This window comes from Humulus lupulus, chromosome 2 (assembly GCF_963169125.1).
Source record: "Humulus lupulus chromosome 2, drHumLupu1.1, whole genome shotgun sequence".
In the NCBI taxonomy this organism is placed as follows: Eukaryota; Viridiplantae; Streptophyta; class Magnoliopsida; order Rosales; family Cannabaceae; genus Humulus; species Humulus lupulus.
In genome coordinates this window covers 72137642-72157853 of record NC_084794.1, presented here as the reverse complement: position 1 = coordinate 72157853, position 20212 = coordinate 72137642, and the positions used below count along the sequence as shown (strand labels likewise).

At 34.8% G+C, this 20212-nt stretch overlaps 1 pseudogene; it reads right to left on the bottom strand.

Annotated features, from left to right (window-relative positions):
- Positions 1 to 1465: 1465 nt before the first annotated feature.
- On the bottom strand, positions 1466 to 5287 carry LOC133816102 (uncharacterized; annotated as a pseudogene).
- Positions 5288 to 20212: the final 14925 nt, after the last annotated feature.

The window sequence follows — 20212 nt, the reverse complement described above, 5'->3', positions numbered from 1 at the left end:
CTTCTCAAAACCACAGTGAAAATTGACTCTTGCTCTATAATGATCCTCATGTTTGATAAAACATTCCATATGCTGCATAGAATAATAGACAACCAATATTAACAAACTTGTAACATAAATTTACAAAATAATAAAATATATCATCAAACTTGAAAAATATAATCCACATTGTTGGGTATGATACCTAAGTCAAGAACAAAATTTTAAAACAAGACAAATCAATGATTAGATGACAAGAAAAACACAAATTGATGAATTGAAATTAAAACAGATAGAATCAAAACTTGAAAAATGAAAACATATTTCAATAATATAAAACCTATTATCTTTAAATACAAAAACTACCAAATTGGAACTTGTAACATATGTTTACAGAAAAGAAAAACATATTTACAACATCGGTAAGAACATTAACAACCTTGTAACACTTTGTTACAAAAACTAACAATAAAGGACCTGTAACATATGTTTACAAAAAAACAAAAACATGGTTACAAGATCAGTAATACCATTAACAAACATGTAACATATAGGTACAAAAACCTCACAAAAATTAACAAAATTAAAAACATAAATCAGATCAGAGCATTAACAACATAGAAAACATATTTCAAGAATATAAAACCTAATATATAAAATACACAAACTACCAATTTAGAACCTGTAACATATGTTTACAGAAAAGAAAAACATATTTACAACATCGGTAAGAACATTAACAAACTTGTAACACTTCGTTACAAAACTACCAAATTATGACTTGTAACATATGTTTACAAAACATCGGAAATACCATTTACAAACCTGTAACACTTTGATACAAAAAAATAACAAATGTTAACAGCAACAAGACAAAAAGACCCATAAAAAACATATCAAAAAGATCAAAAAGAATTTAAACGAAACAACCATAAATACCTTCGGTTTATCCAGTAAACCAACATTCTTCTTCGCAATTTTTCTGTTAGCCTTGCACTTTACTCGACTAGAACCTCCAATCGATAGTTTCTTAGATTTCTTCGCACTGACTTTGCTCTTTGACAATGCAACATGTTTTCGCTTCAACTTTTTCCCAATTAAGTCAGCACTCGCATGCATGTGGCCCTCCTTCAACTCAACATCAACCTCGATCACATTAGGAAGGGGAGAATCCGATGAATGCTTCAAAACAGCTTTCCCTTTAGACAAAGGAGAAATATTACTCTTCAGAAGTTTCCCCTTCGTTTCGGAAGACTCTTGATCGTCGGATTGCTTCGAGGATGCAGGGCCAGAGAACGCAGCACCCGACCGAGCAGGAGATGCAGACCCCGCACGAGTGACAACCATTGTTTAACCAGTCAATGCCAAACGATTTTGAAAAAAAATGAAGAAACTCAGTTAGGTTTTCGGATGAAGAAAAAGAAAAAATGATAAATGGAGAATGAAACAGATGAAAGAGAAAGAGAATACAATAAACCTTCGGGGTTTGAAATTTGAAAAAAAGACTTTATAAAAAACCGTAAATTTGGAATACAAAACCGTATAAAAGTAGGAAACCGTATATTTTAAATTTTTTTGCTTTATACGGTGTATTATGTAATTTTCTCTTATTAATATTAATATGGTCTTATGAACTTTATACATGCACACACATAACCACACATTACACATAAATTATTTATAAAATGTAACCCAACATAAGCTTATGAAATGCAGAAGGCATAGAGTGAGGTCCCGCTGGTGAATGAAAGGAAAAAACCAAAACTAACATTATATCCATTTCCAACAAAAATACAGCCATCACTCACTGACATGCCGCCATAAACTGTGGCTCCAGTATCATACGACCACAAAATATCTCCCGTTTCCGCACTTAGAGCATATATGGGTCCTTTTTTATGTGTGGAACCACCAAAAACAACTCCGTTAGCCACAGTAACAGGGCCAGAAGCCGTGTCATTGCTAGGATTAGCTGTTGACCATAGAATTTTGCCACTGCCAGCCTCCATTGCCACCCATCCACCAGCAGTAGTGTTCTTGGTAGATGGCTTTAGAGTAAAATTTTTTATTTCAGAATTGGCAATGTTGGTATAGACCCTCTTGTGGCAGCTCCCCAGCCTCCTCCTCCAGCAGCGCCACCAGGTCCAGCCTCCTAAACACACATAAACCTTTTATTCATATAAAAGAGAGGTGACTTTTGAGTTGTGTAGTGTCTAGTTAGTAAGTTACATTATAGTATATAAAACTCTCTTCATTTCTTTATCATATCGTTGGAGACTAATATATGCTAAAATCGAAATAAAATGGTTTTATTCATCAATAAATATGAAATAATATTCAAAAGTCTTACATGGAGATCTCAATGAGATTTGAGTCATATACTATACTAAAACATCATCAAATGAGTCTTATATCATGGGTAGTTTCTAAGTATAATATGAAATTGTCATTTGTCAAAACTAATAAATATATATTTATATATTTCCATAAAAAAATATATATTTATATATATTACTACTTACCGTAAACCATACGAGGTCACCATTATCACGATCATGAGCCCAAGCAAAGCCACTCTTCTGCACAGCAACCACAATATCTCGCTTGGTTTGATTAACATCATTAATGGTCAGCATCATTGGGGCCTCAGAAAAGTCAGCATCCGGATTAGGTCCCGGGGGACAATTAGGAGTAGAGAGGTTATTACATGCGAAGAACCAAACATCATAGCCTCCAAGCTGACGGTACCACTTGATCTTTCCGGAGTCCAAATCAAGGGCCATGATTGAGTTAGAGTGGTTCTCAGGCTCAATACACTTGTCAGTATTAGAGGTAGGTGTAGTTTGATTGTTTTGTTGCTCTTGGCATTGTTGTATGCGCAAGGGAGCCGAGTATAAGTTGCCTGTGGCTATGTAGACATGGTTTCTGACTTTGTCAATAGAAGGGCTGCTTCCCCATATGGCTGCTCCAGCGTATTCTCCGGTCTTTCCACCATTGTCTGGCAGCATGAAGGTTTCCCATAAAACGGCACCGTTTGTGGCGTTTAGCTTGAAGAAGCTGCCACGGAATGTGCAACACTGTTCCACACTGAGGCCCTCCTCTAGGGATGATGTCCCTACGTAGAAGCTCCTATGTATAAGAATAAATTTAACTAATGCATGTCAATGGAGTATATATATGGGTGCATTACTGCATTATAATTGTTACCAACATGACATTTAGGGAAAATATATAATGTACATTTTTATCCACTATCTCGGTGAATTATATATTTTTACACACTTGGATAAGTTAGTCACAATGAAACTCATCTTATACATTTTTGTGAAATTCTCTAACTCATTTAAAGTGTCCAAAATAGAGTCTAAACATAATGATTGTGTGCATAATGGTACTAAAAGTTTGGAAACTTATTTCGATAATCTAAATTATTTAAAATTTCTAAAAAACATGTAAAAACTACAATAAACACTGTCATGTAAACCAATGTAAAAATATATACATCACCAGCATAAAAGTATGCACTATTGCAGTTTTGCTCATAATATTTATATGATAAATTTCATGTTGATTAGTTTCTACAATAACTAATTAATATAATATTTTTTAATGCTTGACTTGGTGATTATTATTGCAGCGTCAATCATATTATGAATTTGTAATAAAACGAAGAGAATAGATTATCATCATTTATTTTTTATATATATACGGAAAAATACCACTATATACACCTTGTCCTTCACACACAATAAAAACTAGATTTTTTCAAGAGATGCTACAAAATTAGATTGGTATATTTTTTAACATATATTGTAAAACCCCTCTAATTCCAAAATTGGGAACTTGACCAAAAATGCCCTCAATTATTAACTCTGCTATTTTGAATTCGTTTATATCTTTATTATAAAAGAAATCTTTCTGAATCAAGCGGTGGCATTTTCCCAAAATATAGAGTAGTGTCCTGACTATGTGGTTAAAAAAATGATGTTTATGGAATTTTCAAGCAATTAATTAATAATAAAAGGTTAAAAAAGTGATTTATCTTTGGCTTTTAATATTATATAATAGTTACCGAATCACATTTAAACTTTGACAATGTGTATTTTTTTTTTATTTTGTACCAAAATTTTGACAATGTATTAATTAATTGATCACTAATTCGATCAATTCCTATACACTCTTCATATAGTTCAGAAGTCAACATATATTACTTTATTAAATCGATATATCTATATGTGGTTTACATTATTATGGATTTAAAAAATATGACTTAATTGGATTGGCAACCCAAGTCATTACTTTGACAAAGGTGCCCTTATCTCAAAACTAGCTATACAATAATACATATTCAATAGAAAATTTTATTTAGTCTAGCACGACAACTTTTCTGGAAAAAAAAAACAGATAAAAACATCTCTCAACACTTCTTTGTAGAAGGAATAAACATGTTTTAAATTTACTAACTCTATATCCAACCAATAAATCAAGAGACAAGTTTTGCTATTTCCATTTTTTATATGATTATAAACCAATTTTTTGAATCGAGTGAAGAATCTAAATATGTGACAAGTATTAACTGGAGTAAAATTATTGTTAAATTATATAATAAAAAATAATAGAGAAAACTGTGTGATTACTAATTTATTATACTTACCCTTGGTAATAAGTTCCGGACATGGTAACAAGGCCAGCAACATTAGCACTAAGCTGTGTTGACCAAACAAGCTCGCCCGTTGACCTCTTGACGGCAATAACCACCGCAGGCCCATAAATTCCGACGATGAGAAGATCGCCGGCTATCGTTGGAGTCGATCTTGAGACGGTCCGATTGGCATTTATGATGAGACCAGTAGCGTTAAGGCTTGTCAACTCCCCCAAGTTTTTCTTCCAAATAAGAGAGCCATCACTGGCTTTGGCAGCATATATGTAACCGTTCCAGCTTGAAAAATAAAGGGTTCCATTGAAAACGGCAGGAGTTACAGTGATATCTTTCCCTGCATAAAATTCCCACTTCAAACTTAGCTTCGAAGCAGTTTCAGGACTGATCTTTATCTCCTTGTTTGCATATCTTCTGTTGTACAAATCTCCTCCGTGGTTCAACCAATCTTGATGATGCAGCACCTAGATCAATGAAAATTTATAAGAAATCATTTATGTATAAAAGAACGAAAATAAAATAAGACAACTTACATCTGAAATTGTAGTAGCAGTAGGGATAGTTATAAGTAGACAAAACGTCGACCAAGAAAGAATATTGAAAAGGTTAATAGTGTTATTATCCATGTCTTAAGTTATACTTAGTAAGTTTGTATAACAATATATAAGGACTTTTTGTGTGTGTATGTGCGTGTTTAATTATACATATATGTATTTATATATATATATTAATTAAAGTTTTAGAATTAGCATAGTGAATAGGATAATAAAACCGTTACCATCATCGATATCTTATGTTATGGGCTAATTTTGTTAAACTTATTAAAGAAGAATGAGCGGAAAATATTAATCATACTCATCAACATCAATCACAATATATCTAAACTCATAGAATATTGAGGCATGTCTTTAATGGAATTTCGGTTAGAAAATTACCTCCAACATTTGTTCATGAGGTGATTCATGACTGCATACTACCCTGCCAAGAGAAGCCAAAAACAACAAGATGAGTAATGGGTATCTATGAATAGTACTTGCTAATAGAGCACTCTGCAACTTTCTCACCGCAAATGGAGCGTCATCAACACTAATGGAGTAACAAAACTCCCCAAGTTTAGAGAGAAAGATATGATAGTGACATTTTATTCAACATAATGGACAGTAAATTCACACTAGAGTTAGTGACTCATGATACTGAAACGAAATATCGCAGTCATATTGTATAATCAATGTCCTCGTAACACGCTATACACTCTACCTCTATGAGCAAGGAAGTTGTAAGTGTCCATACTGCACCTGACCACAAAATAACTTATCTTACCATTATACTTTCATGTGTGAGAGAGGATGATGTGGGTGTTCGTATGACACTTAATCACAAAGTAGATAGTCCTACCATTATGAATGCTTAGAAATGGACTTTATCATTCATGTAGTTTATTCAATCGATATCATTAAAACTAACTATTGTATATCATGATGTTGGTTTGTCGATTACTAACAACTTAAGCACTTACCCAGCATCCTTACAAAAATTATCGAAAGACGAGTGCGCATACTTGAGTAAACATGAGGCTGCCTTAAATAAGCATGCATGAGACAATCTCAAATTTGATATCTTGTTATTTGTCAATATATTTATGGACTTTAGGCCTTTTATGATACATCATATTTTAGACTATTCTAAAATTCTCAATGAAATCGAAACATTAATCTCAACAAAAGTTAGTCAACGCAAACTATGAGACAATTCAGCCTGTCGTCGATCTCATCATGAAGAATCTAAATACTTAGAATATGTGAGGTTTCTCAAAGATTCTTCATTTGGCAAAGATTATCAAATAACAATTCATTTGTCTCTGGTATAGATCAACATCATAAAAAAAAAGAGCAATGCACTATATCTTATTAGGACATAAACATATCATTACCTCCATTGATCTATCAAATAATATTGACTAACGATAATATTTTGAATTGACCATTTTGAGAATTACATTAGAGATTGTCTTGATGCGTTCCACAAAATGAATTTAATCCATTGAACTTAGGTGTCTTTGTCGGCCACCATATCAACGCTTAATTGAGCCATATGATATTCTTAAATAAGAATTTGGTTCTTACATCTTTGAACATTGATTTCCAAGTCGTCGTTTTACCATCCAATAATACTGCAAATTGAACAAGTCCATTCTATCAGTATAATGACTAACTATAGACTTTAATTCACCTTAATTTGTTCCTCAAACGGTATTTTCTTAACATGAACTTTCATCAGAATAAAAACTCACAATTACCATGTAATTAAGCCTAAACTTTCAAGCTTAAACATAGCTTGGAAATCGTGATATTATTATATCATCTGCCCAATAAGGATTAAGAACTACTAATGGCTCTCAATTAACAATTTAGAGGTATATGTCATCAAACTTATTTCATGCTTGGAAATTGAATCTTTAAAACTGTTTCGACCATTTATCTTTGCTTGTTCACATATGGAGTTTCTCATCATATTCTAGCCAAACATAGGGTCAACATCACTAACAGTAAAATCAAAACAGAGGATAAATCCAATTTTTCCTAAATAATCTTTTGACCCCTGACTAATGCCAACATAATACTCCAACTTGGACAAATTTATTTATGTATCATCAATAGTGGATAAAAGAGACAATTATATGAAACTTAGTACTCTCGAAGATAACCATTGAGATAATCATCTTCTAATTCATGATTAAAATTTGAGATTGAGATTGCCGAAAGAACAAGATCTATTTTGCCTCATAGAACTAAAACTCTTAAAAATAGCCATAAAATCAAATACCTATATGAGGCTATTGTGAATAAAACGATACTAATCATTTAATCTCAAACTTTTGAGAGTCATTGCAAATGGCTTAACATATATTGTCTCATTAAAACACCTAAAATGGTTGTGAATATGGAATTATGTTTGTGATTATATTAGTCCATACAAAATTCCAAATATCTCTCCCACTTGGGCCAATATAATCAACAAACACCATGCTAATCTCCATTATCCAATAGGTAATCAAATAAATTATGTATAACATCCTACCGATAGGATACGTATATTACACGTGTTTTGGTGTGGGATACATTCAAATATAATAACAAACATTAAAACAACATGCATGTAGTGCAACAATTCATATTATATATACATCTCCTTTTGTACTTGTCACTTCACGAAACAATACATATAAGAAGTGACTGCATATCATTATGCATGTTTGAATTAATTGCTTTAGGTGTTTTCCACTTTAAAGCTTTTTAAAACTAGAAGCTTTTAAAATTTGATGAGTCAAAACTTTGAGAATTGTGCTCAAGATATCCATGAAAGAGAGATCTTAACAAAAGAGCAATAAATACTCGATATCTATCAAATATTATACATGGTATTATATATCATAAATTTTTTATGTACAAACATATTAATATAATATGCATGTGCACTAATCTTAAATAAGTCAAAGCCTAACTTCCACTAATCTTTCCATTTTTTATACAAAAATTGATACTTAGTCACCAATGTCACTATAAGAAAAGTTTTTCTTCATTGACTTTAATCAAACAAAAATTGTTGTATAAATATAGTTTAGCTATCCTCAAATTTAGTAGCAACAACAACATGTTATTGAGTACACATGCATTATCCCATTTAATTTTGGATTCATCGTGTTTATGGACATCCACAATTAACATGATTGACACAATTGACATAAATAGTGAGAATCTCATATTTATCATCACATATAGGGTCGTTTCATATATAAAAAAAAAAAAAAAGTCCACTTAAGATCTATTCCTTATTGTAACGACCCAAAATTAATAACGAGGCTTAAGGGCCTTGATTAGTTTCCCGGAAGGCATAATTGGAGGTTAAGAGAATTAATGGTAAGAATGCATGAATATAGGTATTGGATAAGCATGCGGGCCCTGTTTGGCTGGTAAGGGCATAATTGTAATTTTGGCCCGTTAGGGCATAAACGTGATTGTGTGTGATAAATTGTTGAGACCACATTATTATGTGGATAGGTAGATATATATATATGTATATATGTGTGTGTTTGTAGCTTTCGGCACGAGGCGATCCTAGGGCTCGATAGCGGGAAAAGTCACAACGGGGCTTAATAGTTGACTTTGGATAAGTCAGGGGTATTTTAGGTATCGGGTAGTTATTTAGACTTTCCGGTTATGAAAATAAATATATGGAGATATATTTGAGGTTAGGAAGTCTAGGCGGGAATATAGGGAATTTTACCGTTTTGCCCTAGGGGACAGTTCCAGCACCCTAGCCTCGGGTTTGACCTAAATGATAAGGTTAGACTTAAGAAAACAGTAGAAAACAAATAAACCGACCTTTTCTTCCTTCTCAGCTCTTTTCTCTCTCTCTCTCAAGGAAACTAGGCAAAACCACAAGGAAAGAAAAAAGAGAAAACCAAGTGGATTGAGTTAGAAAATTGCTGAGAATTCAGTGGGGATTTAGAAGCTCAGTTCAAGGATTATCCAAGAAATCTTTAATCAAAGCCAAGGTGAGAATTAAACTGTGTTTTGAAGTTGGAAACTTTGAGCTTTTGGCTGAGTAGTAAGATGATTGTGTTGTTGATGTTTAAGTTTAAATTGAAGCTGATAAACTTGGGAATTAACTAGGATTCTGCTTAGAGAAGGGGTTCAGCTGAGGAGGTAAACTTTAATTCATGATTTAGAAGCTTAAATTTGAGTTTTGTTTGGTTGATTTTAGTGTTTGAAGTTCTTGAGTTTCAGAAATTGAAACATGGATTTTAATAAGTTTTAGGTTGGCTAATCTGTTGAATTATGCTGTTAAAGTTATCTTAAAAGTGTTGGGAATGATTGATATTAAATAGGGAGCTTTGGGATGATTTTGGGTAAGGTTTAGAGGTTGGAAATGGTGGAAATTTTGGGCACAAAAGGAAGGGTCGTGGCTCTAATCTAGAGCGTTGCGGCCCTAGGATGAAGATGAGCCAGGAGGGCTCGGCCAGGGGTGAGTGCCGCGGCGCCCAAAGCAAGGGTCGCGGCGCGTGTCTTCTTCCAGGGAGGGCTTAGGTTATGTTTTAGGGCAGGGCCGCGGCTAGGCTTCAAGGGCCTCAACCCTTAGATGTATACTTGAACATTTGGGGTTTTTAATCACGGGAATCTAACCTAAAGTGCTTGGGATTGATTTCACCACCGTGCTTGGTGGAATTCGATTTCCCGGAAGCTAGTTTTGTACCCGAAAACCTATATTTGAATATTAATGGAATCCATTACCTTGGTTGTGACTAGGTGATAAGCTAGGGCTCGGGAAGTGGATCGTGCTCGGGGGTCGTCCTTTCTAATTAAAGCACTTGGAATTAAGGTAAGAAAACTGCACCTATGTAGGTGGATAAGATGGGACTAAGTGTTCCCTATATTTGTATGTGTTGTTATGTGATTGTGATAAACCATGTGAATATGTTGGGACTAAGAGTTCCCTATAATCGTATGAATGTCATGAGGTGGTATTATGCCACTGAGACATGTGATAAAATGCCTAAGGGTACCAAAATCAATACTTGCACACATGGCGCGGCTTGGACACTGGTATCCGAGGACAGCTTATTAGTCACTGAGCTCGGTTAAGCTGGCCGGAGTCAGTGAATATGTCACTGGGCTTTGCCTAAGCGAGCCAAAGACAGTGAATTAAATAGAGGGTGCAGCTTGCGGGCATTAACCCTAGTTATTGCTTACATATGTTCTATTGTTGATTATTGTGTATGACTTGATGAGTATCTAGAGCTGAATTATTGGTTATTGACCAGTGTGCTATCTTGAATGTATTTTATGGATTGCTGGTAACTGATTAATGCTTTGTAATTATTAGATTATGCTCTACGAACTGTTTAGCTGCTAATATTGTTATGTTATGATATTATTTTTTCTTGCTGGGCCTCGGCTCACGGGTGCTACATGGTGCAGGTAAGGAAAGTTGACCATGGGTTGGAGAGCTCTGGGGGCGAGATGTACATTGTCAGCTGCTCGGCCACCACGGTCAAGGAATTGTACAGGGACGGGAACCTAAAACATATATTTTTCCATTAGAGTGGCTTGGTTATTTATTTGTTATTGAGAATTTTGTATTTACGATATTTAAACCTTGATTTGGGATCCCATGTACCAAAAATGTATTTTAATAAAATTTAATCGTTTATAACCAAAATTCTTTTTAACCTAATCTGTTTGTGTCGTTAGATACACATTTTGATTTAAATGACTTGATTAGCAAGTCTTGCACTATTTCAAACACACAGTGTAACGGTCTTGGTTATCCAGGGCGTTACACTTATCTTGAACCTCAATTATAAGGAAATCATAACAAATGACTCACTAGTTCCACCAAAACTATTTCAAAAGTATAAAACCACTGCACTAGTCTATGAACTCATCATTATCGAAAATCATAAGGATTTCACTTCAAATATCTCGAGAAAATCCTAAGTGATCTCATACTGATAAAGTTGTCATAACGGAATCGACCAACATTTATACCTCACCATAACCAAATGACACCCATCTCAATACTCCCACTGATCATGGAGTAACTTTGACATCTTTTAAATGTCAACTGTGACATCAAGATTTATCAATTCTGAGACCTAGTCCATTTTTCTAATGAGAGATCGATATGTCAAAACATATGAATTATTGTCCCACTCAATAACCAAAACGGTAGAGATTTTAGGATTGCTTAAAGCTAAAGGAAATATCTAAGAGCAATACCATTATGCATATGAAACCAAGGATCATGCTATTATCTCGTTTCCTTACCTTTCTCAATGATCTATCAACATAAACGATCCTATCATGCTAGAGTCATTCAAACAAAACATATGACTCATTTGTAGGTGATAACTCTTGAATAAAGAGTTATTTCATGTGCTTTTGAACTTATAATTGTGAAATAATCATGGGTGATGTTAGTTTATTTTTAGTTTTTGTAGCTAACCTTGATGTTTTCATTATCTTAATTAAATGTAATTATTTTTTAGTTTTTAATGGCTATTGGGTTAAAGATAATGATTTCATGGATAAATATTTGCACCAAGGAATGGGCTAACATATTAATCTATTGTGATGAAATTATGTTGTTGATGGCCGAATATTCAGGTTTGCTGCAACAAACTTGAAGCATTTTGATCAGGCATATTTTGGGGTACATGGTGCGTGTGGCATTCAAAGGGTGAGCTGACATTTTGGCTGAGGTGGAAAGGGCAAAAAGACTATTCAGCATGTTGGAGAAAAGGACAAAATTCAGAGGAAATGAGGACTTCATGCCTTTGGGTGTAAAAGGGGCATTATGGTACATTTGGAAAGAGGAGGAGAAAAATCTAACATATACAAAAAAGAGGTTCCAGCCATAGAGGATAAGCAGCAGCCATTTTTGGAAAAGAAAACCAGAAAAAGAAAGGAGAAAAACTCATAATATCAACAAGTAAGAAGGAGGACAAACAAAGAAAGCTCAAGCATCATTTTGGATTTGTTCTTTCTTCTTTTCCTAAAATTTATTTTATTAATTTCTTAGTTGGATTCTAAATCTGAATATTATGGGATGTTTTGATGGTGGATTAATGTTTATGAACTCAGCCATGAACTAATTTTTAGGTGGCTTGAATTGTTGATGAACCCTATGTTATAGTCTATAAATTTCTTGCACTTTATTCTAGTAAAATCTCCTTTGTTCATTCAAGTGTGCTTACATTAATTTCTTGTTGTTTTTTGGCCAACAATGGCAAATTATTTAATTATGTTTAATGCTGGAAAGATTAAATGCAATGAGAAAAACTTGGATGACACAAGTCATAATCTAGGTTAGGTTATGTTAGTAAGTAAGATAGGGATATGTTATTTGCCTTGTGTAACTTTTGAGAATTAAACTTTGATTTGCGTTCTTAAATATGATTTTGCATAGGAATATGTTTAATTAGGTAGAGGAATTAATGTCATAAAATTTGAGAAAGTTTTATGAGTATTTAAATGAATTCTTGTTAACCTGGGAGTTTTGCTAGAATATTGCTGCAGCAATTTGTCCGCAATTTGTTCAGGATGAATAATATAGGGGAATTCAATAATTTAAGTTCATTTTGCAATCCATATATTTCTCTCAATTTTCTTGTTCAGTTCAGTTTTTATTTTCAGTATTTCCGTTTTAATTTTAATATTTTGCTTAGCCTATAAACAACCCACTTGATTTTTAAATTTATAAAATTGTTTAGTAATTGTTTTGCTTACTTTTTTAATTTGCAATCCCTGTGGAGACGATTTACTTATCATTATATTACCTGTGTGATTATGTGCACTTGCGTATTTAAAATCAATATTAAATTGATTGCAACAGCAGGTAAGAACAACAACAAATGTCATAACAAAATTCATTAATCCACTACTGATAGTATAGAAAAGATTGTGCGGTTCATGACATCTAATGTGTTTCTTTCACCATCAAGCATCCTGCCAAATGATAAAATCCTCGACAGAATTATTAAATAGACATATGGATCTTAGTATTAATTGTGATTAGAACAAATGTGAAATTAATCAACGATCATCACAATCACTAAATAGATATCCATAGAACACTCAATTTCATGTTTAACATAAATTATAATCTAATAATAATTAAATAAGCCCAGCAAAGCATCCATCAATATCAAAGAATTTATTACCGAGAACACAAATCAAATAGGTAATAATTTTATAAATAAACCAATATATGCCAACAATAATCCATTCATAATCATGAATCCTCACATAGTTACAAGGCTTATGCACAAGTAAATAGGTACAACATATTGCTTAATTATTGGGTCTTATTAGAGATTATAATGTCACACTTAACAACTTAAAATGTTTAGACTCATGACAGGTGGGCACATAAACACTCAATATTGTATTAATCTCACAATCATCATAATTGAAAAATTGCACACTTAAACTCATGATAGGTGAGCACATAAGTCCTCAATTAATGTCTCAAGAACATAATTATATTTTCACATAATTCCAAATACTACAAAATACATTTCATGACCTCAATTCAAATATTTAAAATATAATTATGACCATAAAATGCAAAATTGTGAGATGATAATTATTAGAAAATAATATCATTTAATTGTGTGACTACTTGCTAATTATTCATTTAAGTTGACCAAATCCAAAATACAATTACACAATTGAGTGGGAAAATGAAAAATGGAGAAAAATGTCACAAAAGCCGGACAAAAATACCCATTCACACGCCCTCACACACCAAAATTAACTTCTGTTTTTTTAAAAAAAATTTATCCTTGAATGACATGTCATTTTCCTCATTTTTCATGGGCACTCGCGGACTTAACCATTGTTTTTTCTCAGCAATGAAGAAAATGATTGTAACGTCCCAAATTACCTAATAAGACTTAGGGTCTTGATTAGGGGGTCGGGATGGAAATATATGGAATTATATGTTTATTTGATATATTTGATTGTGATTACGTGTGTTATATGATAATATAACTAGTTGTGCATGTTTAGGGATATTAAATATGCATGTGGGCCCGTTTCTTATTAGAATGGAAACTTTCGTAATTTGGCTCGTTATGGGCATAATTGTATATATGTGATATATGTGAGAGACCAAATTATTATGTGGGTTTATTTGAGTTACTCGGCATGAGATGATCTTAGGGAGCAGGTTAGCGGGAAAGTCACAACGGGACCCAATACCCGACTCGGGGTGAGTCAAGGGATATTTTAGGTATTTGGCATTAAATTGGCTTATCGGGTAATGGGGATGAATAATTGGGGAAATATTTGGAGTTAGTGAGTTTAGGAAGGAATACTGGGGAATTTGACCATGTTGCCCTTGTGGACGTTTTTGGTACCTCGAGCCTCGGGAGTAGCTTAAGTCACTTAAGCCTTAAGGAAAACAAAAACAGAACACTCAAACACCTCACACACTCAATCTGACTCTATCCTTTCTCTCTCCCTCTCTCTGATTTTCTCTCAACTCTTCTAAGGAAATTCTTTGTGAATTAAGGGGAAATTGTTGTGTGAAACTTGTAAAGATTGAAGGCTTAAGCTTAGGAGTGGATTAGCTACTGCTAGGGAGACTTAAATCATAGTTGAGGTAAGCTTTGGACCTTGATTTCCATTGATTATTATGTTTATTTTGGTTGTTCTTTAAGAGTTCTTGAGCTTTATAGATCGAGAGTTGAATTTTGTATTTTGATGAGTTTTGCAGCTAGGTTTTAGTTCTGCTTTGTTGCTGGGAAGATGTTAGAACTGTTGTGATAATTGAATTATGGTTTGGGGGTGAAATTGGGATAGTTTTAGTTGTATTTGGCTGTTGAAAAATGAAGAAAATCTAGGTTCGCAGGGCCAATTCGCGGCTTTGTTCTTGAGGGGCCGCGACTCAACCGAACCTAAGGCCTAGGGAGGCCTATATCTGGGTGGTACGTTGCGACCCTTAAGGGGCAGGTTGCGGCTCGTGTTCCATTAACAGAGGTGGAGAGCCTCTGACCCGAGGGGCACATTGTGACCCTTAAGGGCAGATCGCGGCCCGCCTAGGCAGTTTTGGCCTTGGTGAGTTTTTAATGACAGGAACCTTTTCCTTAGGGCTCGGGATCGATTCTACTACTCGGTTTAGTGGAAATTGAGGCCCCAGAGGCTAGGACTCGGTCCGGAAGCCTTTATTAGCTCGTTATTGATGGAATTCTATATTATGGCTGTGACTGGGTTAATGCTAGGGGCTCAGAACCGGGCTCGTGCTTGAGGGTCATTCTTATTTTATGCTATACTTGGACCTGAGGTAAGAAAATTGCACCCGATACGTGTTAATATGTGATTAGGGCTTGGCCCGACTGTTAATAATAATTATGAATAGGGCTTGGGCCCCTGAGAATGATTATGATTAAGTTATCATTCCGTTTTTTTATTAAACATACTTAAATATTCTATATATACTTAAGTATTTCATGACTCTTCGCATGGTTTGTGTGATTAGGGCTTGGCCCCATTAAATAAGCGTGATTATTACTATGGTTACGGTTACCTGATGATGTTATGTGATTAATATGTATGCTTGTTTATCTTGTTGAGGTATGTCTATCAATATATGTTTCTGTGTTGATATTCGAATACCTGGTTAGGGCTTGACTTATTAGTCAAGGACGGCAAAAGTGCACTGCGCGCTGTTTGAAAGACTTAGGCCTAAAATAGCAACGTACTATTATGTTAGCCGACCCTATGTTCATTGGAAAACCAAAGGTGTTGGGCTAGATCTATGGCTAGTTACTCAGAGCTAAGGGCGAGGGTCCCAGGTGACTCTATGGTTACATAGCTAGGGCATAGACACTAGGGTTGACTCTATGGTTAACTATTCAGGGCAGTGGCCCCAAATTGGTTCGATGACCATTTGTTTGTAACTGAATGGCCGTGTGAGTAGGTTATTACTATTGGACATGCTAGATAAATATCTGAAAATTTGTATTTTCTGCTCATGCACATGTTGAGTTTTCTTGCTGAGCCTTGGCTCACAGGTGCCTTGTGGTGCATGCAAGGGGAGGGGAATGCTTGACCAGCCATGAGTTGAAGAGCTTTGGTGGTGGGGTGTACATATGCGGCTGCTCGACCACCACAGCCAAGGATATCTCATATGAACTAGGGTTGTAGCCCTGTTTTTGCCGGTTAGGTAATCTGGATGTAATTTTTGATGTACATACACCTTATTAAAAGTTTGGTTGTAATATTTTGGGGTCCCATGAATGTACGAAACTTTTTAAATAGACGTCAATGGTTCCTTTGACCAAAATTTTAACCCTAACCCTTGACATTAACCATAGTTACACATTTTTAAACCAAATGACTTGATTAGCAAGTCTGACACAATTTAAAGTACATAGTATAACGATCCTGGATTAGGAGGACGTTACAACTTGGTATCAGAGCTGGCAAGGTTTAAGGGTTCCTGAAGACTGGTCGGGCATAAACACTCGCCACTAAAGACAAGCTTGACTCAGGGTTCGGTAATTATTATGTGGTTATGTATTTAATTGCTTAAACATGGTATGAATTCCTTATCTATGTGCCTGTTTAGGAAGCATGAGATAATCTAATAGGGCTTGGTCCTTGATTGCTGCATGAATGATAAAGAACGTGCTTATTAGCACTGTTATTGCTTGTGAATGCAAGGAAATGGCTTTTTAGCATTATTATTTGTATACAGGCTAGGAAATGCTTATTAGCACTGTTAACACTGGCAGGGATTAAAGAATATGCTTATTAGCATTGTTACACTTACGTAAATGCTTGGAAATGTTTATGTGCATTGTTATTAGCTAATGGATATCACAAAGTGCTTATTAGCACTATGAATGAATATATTATGTGTGGGCATGCTTATTAGCATTGCATCTATTGTTTATCTGATTAATCTTGGACCGCCAGGCGGCAAGAGGTGTAGTTATTACTTACCTAACGGTCGATTTGATCAATGTAGAGTAGGTAGATGTCGGTATGAATCCTTGAAGGTTAAAGAGGTTGGCTGGCCAAGAGTTACAGGCCAGGGAAAGGGATGACCAGGGCCAGGCCCTACTGCCAGCTCCACAAAACTGGCAACAGGTGCTTGCTGGTATGCAAGCCAGGCTAGAGAGGCAAGAAGAAGAGATTCGCCTCTTGAGACAGCAACAGGTTCCAGTAGGGAACCCACAGCCCGCAGTACCAGCAGTGATATAGCCAAAGGTACCAGCGGTTGTGCAGCCCTAGGCAGGGGGAGATAGATGGGAACTCCTGTATGAGAGGTTCAGGGAATAACACCTTCCAGTCTTTGAGGGCGGCTCAGATCCACTGAAGGCTGAGCAGTGGATGACCATGATAACCACCATCCTGGATTTTATGAGGGTAGGTGGTAATGAGAGAGTGGATTGCGCCACTTATATGTAGTGGGAGGACGCCCGAATATGGTGGGAGGTGGTATCAAAGACCAGAGCAGTAACCACCATGGAGAGAGTGGCTTACGCCACTTATCTGGAAATTTGTATTTTCTGTTCATGCACATGTTGAGTTTTCTTACTATGTCTTGGCTCATGGGTGCTTTGTGGTGCAGGTTAGGGGAAGGGAAAGCTTGACCAGCCATGAGTTGGAGAGCTTCAGTGGCGACATGTACATATGCAGCTAATCGACCACCACGACCGAGGATATCTCAAAGGAACTAGGGTTGTAACCCTGTTTTTGCCACTTAGGTCAGCTCGATGTAATTTTTGATGTACATACACCTTTTTAATAGTTTGGTTGTGATATTTTGGGATCCCATGAATGTACAAAACTTTTTAAATTGAAGTCAGCGGTTCCTTTGACAAAAAATTTAACCCTAACCCTTTACATTAACCATAGTTACACATTTTTAAACCAAATGACTTGATTAGCAAGTCTGATAAAATTTAAAGTACACAGTGTAACAGTCCTGGATTAGGAGGACGTTACAATGAGCGCTCGTTTTGAAGCCCTAAAAACTTCAATGAAACCTTATAAACGACATGTAGTTTTTTGTTATGATCAGTACCAAAAGACATGTGTTTGGGGTCTTCCTTGACTTTTGAACCGGGTCGACCCGTCCATATTCGGACCTAAGACTCCGACCTAGTAGGATTTTGGCCTTCAGTGCTCCGTTTTTTACGCCATTTGAGGAGTTTTCCTCCAAATTTCATTTTCTATTGAACCATATTAATTATTTGGCCAAAAATTCTTCAAAAAATTTACCAAATCAAACCCATTTTTAAATAAAAAAAAAGCATGAAAATTAGTCTAAAAATTTACCAAATATGAGTATAATAATCAAAATAAATATCACCCACAAGTCACATTCATGATATAAAAAGTTAATGTAACATTTTTTGAGATAAAACTATGCATTTTGGAATTTGGATTGATAAAACCAACAATAAACCAAAAAATCTGAAAAATATTATAAAAAAAATCCATTTGACAACCCCAAATTCTTATGAGTTGGCTCTTGATACCAATTGGTAAACTTATTAAAGAAGAATGTGTAGAAAATATCAACAATCATACTCATCATCATCAATCACAATATATATATATCTACTCTCATAGAATATTGAGGCATGTATTTAACAGAATTTTGGTTAGAAAATTATCTCCAACATAGGGTGATTCATGATTGCATACTACCTGCCAAGAGAACCCAATAACAACAAGAGGAGCAAAGGGTGTCTATGAACATTCCTCTCCTCTATTTCTCTCTAAGGCGATACACATACACCCCTCCCCATATTCAAGGGTGTATCCCTCACCCTAATGGGCTGGCCGAAAGATGTTGAGAGGGTGTCCACGGGCTCCGAGCATGTTAGTATATTATGTCCATCCCATTATAGCCCAATTGTAATACCAACAAGAGACCAAAAAATCTGAAAAATATTAAAAAAAAAAATCCATTTGATAACCCCAAATTCTTATGAGTTGGCTCTTGATACCAATTGGTAAACTTATTAAAGAAGAATGTGTAGAAAATATCAACAATCATACTCATCATCATCAATCACAATATATATATATACTCTCATAGAATATTGAGGCATGTATTTAATGGAATTTTGGTTAGAAAATTATCTCCAACAACATCGTTCATAGGGTGATTCATGATTGCATACTACCTGCCAAGAGAACCCAACAACAACAAGAGGAGCAAAGGGTGTTTATGAACATTACTCTCCTCTATTTTTATCTAAGTCGATACACATACACCCCTCCCCATGTGCAAGGGTGTATCTCTCACCTCAATGGGCTGGCCGAAAGAAGTTGAGAGGGTGTCCATGGGCCCCGAGCATGTTAGTATATTATGTCCATCCCATTATATCCCAATTATAATACCATGAATATAAATATACAATTATCGTAATATAATAATGACACCGAGTAAGCAACGCTTGATTATATCAGCCTAGATAAAATATTCTAACAAAATTATCACGTCAAAAGTAATTAAAATATTATATATTATACTATTTTCAACATTTTTTAAAAGGTAAATAAATCACCAAATATTAAATTGTAGAGAAGAGAAAAATGGGGATGATTTCCATCCAAATAATTAATTGTACACTAGGAAAATTAATGGACATGCAACCCAATTCATTACCCACTTTATAAGAGAAATGATCAATAATAAAAGAGACTTGTCCCAGAAAGTTAGACAAAAGAGCTTTAAATTTGAGAAAGAAACAATTAGAGGACCAATAACTTGGACTCAAATAAGTTCATTCAATAAAACAAGAGTTCTGCTTGAAAAACCGATAAAACCACCTAAAAATCAAGGAGATTGATAAGTTACAAATATATATGGGATATTTGCATCAAAAGTATCCAACATTTGGGGTTTGTAATTGGCATTGACCCAATATTTTTTTAGAGAGTAAAGTACCCAAAGTCAGTAAAAGAGTAATCAATTCTATCTAATTCCGTTATTTAGGGTGTTGTTAGTGTCTTGTTTGCGACATGTATATGGCCTAGATTAAATCCA